Below are 9,214 nucleotides of genomic sequence, written 5' to 3' on the forward strand. Positions count from 1 at the left end.
TCGAAATCGTCAAAAATCTGTCCACGTGGAATGTGGACGGCCCCTTAATATATTGATTCATTGTATTATTTTTTTTTGTTCAAATGAACAAACGAGTTTACAGAACCTTCATTATTCCAAATCCATTTGGAAATTTGTAATTTATCACATTTCTCTTAGATATATAAGCAAAGCCTTGGTACTACATTCCGATTCGGGGCTAGCGCTACGATCCTACTGACACTAACAGTATCTCCTGAGTTAGGACTCGAACCTACGACTACTGGCTTGTTAGGCCAGCATCGTACCTCGAGACCAGCTGGGGAGGCTCTTAGATATATACTAATTGATAACAGATGCTGTCAGATGCTACTAATTGATAACGACACCAGATACTACAGTAGCTGCGACAGAGGTGAATAAAGAGTCGGTTTCGTTACACAATGAAAACAGATCAAGCGGGTTACTAGGTGGAGGCTAGGGTGGGACAAAAAATAAAAGTTAGCTCCCATGCACTTTTCGTGTTCTTATGGGTCCTATAACAACTGTGTAACTTTTTAGATCGATCGGTGGAACTATATTTTTTCCATACGATTTTATATGGGAAAATTAACTTTATCAAAACTTTATTTCTGAAGATTTCCAGTTGGCTTCTGAAAATATATTAATACATGATATTTGTAGGAAATTTTCCGGGAAAAAACTCTTCTGAAGACCGTAAAACGCTACGATGCTTGTAGAAAAAGTTATTCACCCCAAACTGATTGAATGTCTGACGAACGGCTCACCACTGAATTTTTCTAGCAACACTGCTATAGCATGCTGCTATCGCAAACTTGCTTAAGGATGAGAAATAATTTCGCGTGGTATCAGGCTTGAAGGTGTGATTTATGCTCATAGTATCTTCGGAGAAGCCTCCAAGGTAAATTTTACGCGACATTATTTTTTTTCACAAAGTTGAATTTGAACAGCAGCATGTTGCAGCAGTATTGCTAGAAAAATCAAATGTTGAGCCATTCGTCAGATAATCAATCAGTCAGGAGAATTTCGTACAAATATCATGTAGGGTGATTGATCGTGGTTCGCACTATGCAAAAACTGATCCTGGTTTGTGCTATTACGTAAATCATCGATAAATCATTGAATAGTCAAAAAATTTAAATTAAATTAATTTTCAATGCTGCTTCTGTTTTTAAACAATACATACCTTTGATTTTTGTTGAAGGAAACTACTTCAACCAGCCTTGATAGCTAAGCTAATGAAAGATGTAAATTCGGTTGCCAATGTCTTCACCGAAGCAGTCTGTTCAAACTTCTCTACAGCATTTTAGCTCGTGATGTAAAACTTCATATTAATTTTAAAACGTCGATCCAGCTATATTTTACCAGTATTGAAACTTCTATTACAGAAAAAATGTTTCCGATTGTGATTTTTTTTAATAATACAATAATAGTTTTTTGATCCTGGTTCGCGCTGAAAATGTTCGTGGTTCGTCCTGACAGTTTCACAGAATCACCGCTAGAGGCAGCGCGCATTGCTTATTTTTAACCTGAGAGTTTCAGTCAACCGTTCTGGAAAAACGTCACGAAAAATCGAAATAAACAGTTGAACTTTTCTATAAATCAAAGGAATTGGATAAAAAAAAACAATAACAAAGCAAGTTAATATTGATTTTCTGGCCATTAAAATAAATAGGTCCCTCTAATATTAAGACGCTCCACGAAACTTCCCCGGGAAATTATAAGAGGCGGTAATTGGTTGGAGGAACAAAACGCTGTATAGTAAAGCAGTAAGTGTGAAAAAGAAAGAATAAAATCATATTACACATCAGCATTAATAAAATAATAATGAGCATGCAACTTCTTAATAGCGGTATTGCTAACAATAGAAGTGCGGGTAAAGCGGACATCCGGGCATATCTCACGATAGATCAACGATTTCTGGGAGCAATGGAGAAATCCGCACAGAAAAAATTGAGAAACCCTTAAAGTAAATTTCTGTTTCAAAAAAATCTAAATTCATATTGTCGAAATATTTAGTCTGAATACTAATTTTGTGCAAGTTTATTTCACACTGCTAAGTAGATATACAGAAAATATATCTGTGTTTGACACAAAAAAGCGCTTATATCACGTGTAGTCCTTTAATTTCCAATGCTGCACTTCTATTTTTTATTAGGACGAACCAAGATCATAAATGGCGCGAACCACGATCAATATGGCTCGAACCAGGATCAAAATTTCGCTTGCATTTAAACCCATACCATTATTATATACTAGACATCAGGTGTTTTTGAAGTCAACCAATTTAATCGTCTATATTTGCTCTTTCTATTCAATCCAAATTTTAGTTGAAAAGTAGTGCAGTTTTAGAAAAATCTTACTTCATTCCTAGGGTGCCATGAAAAACAATGAGACAAGTGCGAACCACGATCAATCACCCTATCAATGTATTTAGCGTTAAACCACTCATTGGACGTGTTTGCCGCAACTGTACCCAACACTTCTCGCACTGTCAGGTGCTGATCGTACTGTCGATATGTCTCTACTGTTCGTTCAGGTTACCTCCGCTTCACTCGTCAACTTTCTGCAAGTACTCTGCAGCCACTCCTCCGGTTGATAACCGCTGAATGTTCAACCGTATCTTCCTTGTTGTTCTCAATTCCAATGTGTTGGATAACTAGGCGCGGATCTTGCATACCACGAGATAGTGATCCGAGTTAACATTTATCCCTCTGAACGATCTTACGTCAGTAACAGCTGAAAAGTGCCGACCATCGATCAAGAACATGGTCGATCTGAGGGTCGGCCACCCCATTTGGATTGCATCGAGGTGTGCTTTCGAATATTCTGACGTGAGAAATAACTACCTCTATTAGGAAGTTCGGCTTCATAAGGGTATAAAACACAAAATTTACAAACGGAACAAGGGAAAAATAAGTCCAATTTCAAATACTAACAAGTCGATTAGTTTTAAGTGCATTTCCTTCGTTACAAACTTATATAGCTAGTGAATCAGGACTGGATTACTAGTTGATTGACGGGCACAAGTAAGGTCCTAACCAAGCAGCGTGTAGCAGCAAAAGCGGCTCGTTGCAACACTTTCATTGTTGCGCTTGAGATCATTCACTCATTGATCACTCTCGATTACAACAATGAAAGTAATGTTGCAAACAACTTAATGTTGTTCTATGTCAACCTTGCGGTCGTGGTTTTGCATACAACTCTTCTGTTAATTTAAACAAAGGACATTTAACACATTTGCCACATTACTTCAACTTATGCTTGACTATTACCCAATACCCTTCGATAGGACGAAACTGTGGGCAGTATGGTGGATTAACCCTCTAGTGCCCAAATTAATTTCTAAACGGACTTCGATAAAATCATTATAAACCATTATAAACACTTTTTAGGTATTTATTGAAGCTTTTCGGACCTTCGACTGAAGCCCGCCAAATGGCGGCATTGGGCACTAGAGGGTTAATCCTTTTTTCGATAACATCAATATTATTTTGCATGTAGGGAAACTGCTCCATTATTCATCTCATTAAGCACGGATTAAAGACCAAATTTTCACGAAATCATTGAACAAATAAACTAAATATGCTTACGCGCTCTTATGGAATCGTTGAGCATTGTATATTTAGTAAAATTAGCTAGATTTATCCCGAATTTTGTAAAACAAACCATTTTTACAACGCTTCCATTTCCATCTCAAAACTTGAATCACTGCTCAATTATTCATCACACGACGGCCCATATTCATCACACTGTTAATCAAGAATGAATCGCATGATCATGAATGAACGTAGCCGCAGCTCGTCGTAGTAGGTTACCTAGATATCCGCTGTATTTGTTTACGTGCAAAATTGGTAACCAAGGTAACCACTGCAGTGCTGTAGACTTATGTCAATTATGTCGGAATAATTCAACATTTTCCGTATAATTTTTTCGTGTTAACAGGAACTGATTTGGCAACTTTTAATTTTCTTCAACGCAGTGAAAACAGATGAAAATACATACAGTTGAAATTTAGGAATTGCAGAAATTCATCTAATATATTTCTGCTATTTCAAGCTTGTTGTTGGAAATTTGAGGTTAACATTTCAAATATTAAAGTATTCTTAGTGTAGTGAGTGGTTTTGTTTAGTGATAAAAATAAAAAGTGGTCCGCTAGTGATGAAAAACTTTGGTTGGCTGCTGAACGAGCCCCGCAGTATAGAACAATGCGCGGATTTTGTTTTCTGAGGTAGGTGATTGAATTAAATGAGTTTTCGAGTGCAGATGCCCGACTATGATATCAAATTTAGTGCTTTTAAGTGAGTTTTTGAGGATTATACTTAATGAGGAATCTAAAGTCTATCCCCCCCCCCATTTGTAACGAAACGTAACGCCAACGCCTACCCCCCATAAAAATTACGTAACGCTGTAGAAGAATTTGCCCGATAAAAATGCTAGTTTTTGAAGAGTCGTCTCAGAGATTTTCCGTTACGTAACGCTGATCCTACCTCCCCCCCTCCCCTATGTAACAAATCGTAACGCTCAAGAATACTCCCCCTCCCCCCTATAAGCGTTACGTAATTTATGGATGCCGCCTAATAAGAATCTATTCCATGGATTAGCAGATTGGTTTGAGAAGAAAATATGCGTTTTTTCCTGTTTTCAATTGTGTTTTCATATTGTATGAGATGAATAAATGGGCTGAGATGAATAATGAAGCAGTTCCCCTACCATTCCAATACATTCGCGTAGGGGCAGCTAGCTAGATCGGGCCAGAACTTCACGGGGTCTTCGTGTGATTGGATGAACGGCAAAACTATCCCCTGAAGACACTCCTCCTTGTAAACTTGTCCATTTATGGTTGCTCCAGTGAAGAATTCTTTTGTCTTATTTCCACAGCTACAGATGGCTGAACTTGCGGAAGAATTTATCCGCGAAAACAAATTCGAACATACCTGGAGTACTCCCTTTACAGTTAGCAAGGTTAAATTTCCGACCCGGGATTTGTCCAAAGACCATAAGTATGTTTCAATTTTTTTTGTCGTCTCTAGCGGTCTATCTTGGATAACTTTTTAACACGTCTACCAATCCTGACAAAATATTCTCCACTAAGTGAACAAACCTTTCAGATCAAAACGCTGTCATTAGTTTCTTGGTACGACAACTAGAGGCGCTGCAGTAAACAGAAGGACACGGACAAATATTAGGTGGAACAAACCTTGATAAGTCATTTAGTTTTCAATGTCTGGATGTCTAACCAGTCTGGTATGCTCTTGTCTGATGCGGCGACGGTGACGATGGTACGGTTGAAGCACGTAACAAGTGGGAGAGGTTGATAATCTACGCTACACCTCCTACACTGGGATACGTTTGATAGCGTCGCTGACATTGATATTTTTCTCCCAAACTTCGCGCCGTACGACAGAACGAATCTCAACAGTTGTTAATATTCTCGAAAAGTATACGCATTTGCATTGAGTGTGCTTTCGCAATGAGCTCTGCAAAACGGGCGAACGATAACCTTGAAAATACAGAGACTTATGATCCCCCATTAAACTGTCGGAACAAAGCATCGATAATACTGAAGAGTGCCAGAGATTAATAGACACTTGATGTTCGAGTTTTCTGACTATCATTACTTTTCATGGCAATAGTTTTTGTATAAAGCCTACCTATGACTACCTATGTAGAATTACAACTTATAATAACAACCATGTTGGTAATGACTATAGGTAGATGATTTATTAGTCGTTGTTATTGCTTGAAGATAAACTGTCTGATTTTTTACCTAAGTGGCTAACGACGAACTATGTCTTTCTGACCTTTTACCTAACGTCATATAAAAGCAAGTCAAATGGTGGTTATGGGTATCAATCTGCCTTCAGCAGTTGGTGATTGTTTATCGATTTCTACTTTTCGGTGTAATTTCTATTGAATCCTGATTTCATTTCTCATCACCTATCAAGTAAGTTTTGAACAAAAAGCTTTAAAATTTGCAACTACTACCACCACAGGTGGAACTTCAACTTTCTTCATACTGGCATTTTGCTCAGAATGAGAAATTTCAAATTCTTTATCACCTATGAATGAAATAATATCATACCTACTGCTTTCTGAATCACTCGGAGGAGAGTCTCACGTTTTCTTGTAGCCGCATCAAAGCGAGCTTTTTTGGTTCGTCCTGGCCTTTCAGTACAAATCTCACTTTACACAAATTTACACATTAAAAACTCGTTAAACGTTAAACACCAATTCGATATTTTTTCTATTTCTAATATTGCTCACTGAGCTGTTGATAGAATCACTTAAATTCCAATTTCATTTCAACTCAATCTCTTAGTTACCCATGTAAGATAGTATATCTCTCGTTTTTGACATAATGGAAAACAATTTGTTCATCTTTTCAGTCAAATACTATAAAATATGTCTATTTTTTCTACTTTAATATGAATTTACGAATTAATTTCAATGAACGTCTGGTTCTTGCTGCAGAACCACCATCTGTACAATCCACCTGAGCTTTATTTTATACGTTCATTAAGTTATCAAAAAGATAAGCTGAAATGTACTATAACTTTGTAAAAAGCTTATGTGTGTTTTGTATGCCCAAATGCTTTTTTTAGAACAACGTTTTCTTGTAAAATGTAGCTAGCAAACGTTAAGTGCAAAAAATTAACCTTTAAGTAACGTTTATAGAAAATACTCACTTTCACAACCCTTCTAGGCTTTTCTTCTCCATAATTAAAGCAAAGTGCTAGTTTTAGAATTACAACCCCGTTGGTAATAACTATAGGTAGACATAGAGTCAGTTCAATTCTAGTTGTTATTGCTCGAAAATAAACTATGCATTATTTTGTCGGACCAACGTTCAGTTTACCTAACGCCATATAAAACCATATGAAATCGAGGCTATGGGCAATCGGTCATTCCTACTTTTCAATTTTGATTTCAAAAATTTGATTTTGATTACCACAAAAAGAGGAGCTTTAGTCTGCATAACAACGGAATTATGTTCAGATATGGAATAATGGAAGAAAAAATATCAGAGATTTCTGTATCCCTTGGAGGAAAAGCCTAACGTATTCTTGCGACCGCATCAAAGCTTACTTTTTTGGTTCGTTTTGGAATTTCAGAGAAAAATTCTTCACTTTTACCCCAATATTGCATTTATGATGGATGTAGTAGACAGTAATTTTTTATTTCATTTTAATTTACACCTTTGGTTTTGACATGAAATTATCTCTAATCATTTTCACACCCCTTCAGGCTTTAGCTTCTCTATGAGAAAAACAAAGTGCTGGTTTTAGAATTACAACCCCGTTGGTAATAACTATAGGTAGACATAGAGTTAGTTCAATTCTAGTTGTTATTGCTTGAAAATAAATTATGCATTATTTTGTCGACCTAACGTTCAGTTTACCTAACGCCATATAAAATCATTTGAAATCAAGGTTATGGGCACCAATCTTTCTTCAACAATCGGTCATTACTACTTTTCAGTGAAATTTCTATTCTAATTTCTATTTCTAAAACGATTTGTTTCTTCTTATTCTGACAGTTTCGGTGACTTTATTTTACCTTTTCGATAAATTTAAATGCTGTTGTTGGTATGCAAATACAAGATGCTAAACGGTAAACTATAATGGACAAGGTCGATAATCCACGGTGAGTCCCAGCCTTTCACATTCGAACTTGTTATTTGTTAGAATAGATTCACACGAACGCTCCAATTTTTAGAAAAAAACACTTTGCTAATTTCTACTGAACTTATTTTTCACTCCAAATTATTGGCTCTGGTGGCGCTCCCCACCGAACGCGTTTGACGGAAAAGCTTCGTCGTGCTGAAATTATTTTTTAATAATTTAGTCAGTAATAAAAAAGTGCTACTATTTTATTTCAAATCAATCAAAACTATGTGAAGTTCGTTAGGACTGATGTCGATCAAGTTCAGGTTGAGTGCAGTGCATGTAAATACGTTCACAACGGTTTATTATTATTCTATGGTCCATCTCCAGATCGAAAGACTACCATGACAAACTGTATAGAAACTATCAAAAAGTTGAAATTGTTTAAAGCCTCTTCGCAAAAGATCTCCTGTGCACGGATATATTGTTTTGACCACAAAAATGTTCAAACTATGATCTCCGAACTAAACTCTTGAAACAAGTTTTGTTTATAAAATACAACATATTCAAAATGTTTCTTATCACCAATTCATCACCCAATACTATTGCGTCCACCAGCAGGTCTGGGTCTGTTCCTATATGAAAGCCAACGGATACGCCGGAACGGTAAGCCCCGATACCTTCTGCGCCATCTGCTTGATCTTGGGTGGTATTGCAAAAATTCAATTTGTGCAATTATTCCTGCTAATCCGTAGTTATTCAGTCGAACCCTCCCGTAGTCTTGCATACATATCAAATTTGCCCGCTCCGCTTCGCGAAGAATATCCAGGAACTCACTGAACCGGTTTCCTGGTTCAATTCTACGAACAGTCCTAGTGTTGCGAACTTCCGCATACAAAGTGTTGATGGAGACCGCTAAAGTTAAATAAGGTTAGAAAGCTGCTAAGAAAAATATCATTCTATTTAGTTTTTCTATTTACCTTCGTTACCAAATTCCGCTAATGTTTCCAAAATAGCGCGCATCATTTTACTTTTCACACTAAAAATCGATAAAGTCTCTTGACGAAATACAAAGGCTCCTATGATAAACACTTTAATTACCTCACAATGAAGTAACAGGACCCTCAAAATTCCGTGTCAACTCCTTTCCACTGGCACGCAGCAAAACTTCAAATTTGTTTCACCTCGAATGGGGAGCCGCTCACTGCACTCCGTTGATTGCATTTTAATGAGAGTCTGGCAACGGAAATCATCGCGTCACTATCTCGAGTGGCATGGCATCATCATAAAAAATATAAAAAAAAAACATCAGCTACAATCGGTGACTTTTTCACTGCTTTCTGCTGTTTGCTACGATAGGTAATTGATTTCCCTGAAAAATCAAATAGTTGATGGAAAAAATGCAGTGCAAATAAAAGTCAATTTCATTGCTCAACCGTTTCCTGCGGCTTAGCGGCGGAGAGTATAAATGAGGGGATGGTTATCGATTTCTGTAAATTTCCGCTTCAGGTGTACTCATTCTCTCCGTCCCAGAGTGTGCCACCGCTGAGCCACATGTGAAACAAGGCAAATATTGGCCATTGTGGTATACATGCGACAAATCGCAC

At 37.1% G+C, this 9,214-nt stretch overlaps 1 long non-coding RNA gene across 1 annotated transcript; it reads right to left on the minus strand.

Moving 5' to 3' along the window:
* Positions 1–7,660: 7,660 nt before the first annotated feature.
* On the minus strand, positions 7,661–8,926 carry LOC129725068 (uncharacterized). The gene is made up of 3 exons (XR_008728011.1): positions 8,709–8,926; positions 8,588–8,646; positions 7,661–8,522 (listed from the first exon to the last, which is right to left on the minus strand). It is a non-coding gene; the product is annotated as an uncharacterized LOC129725068 (long non-coding RNA).
* Between the last annotated feature and the right edge of the window lie 288 nt (positions 8,927–9,214).

Source organism: Wyeomyia smithii, chromosome 2, assembly GCF_029784165.1.
Source record: "Wyeomyia smithii strain HCP4-BCI-WySm-NY-G18 chromosome 2, ASM2978416v1, whole genome shotgun sequence".
Taxonomy (NCBI): Eukaryota; Metazoa; Arthropoda; class Insecta; order Diptera; family Culicidae; genus Wyeomyia; species Wyeomyia smithii.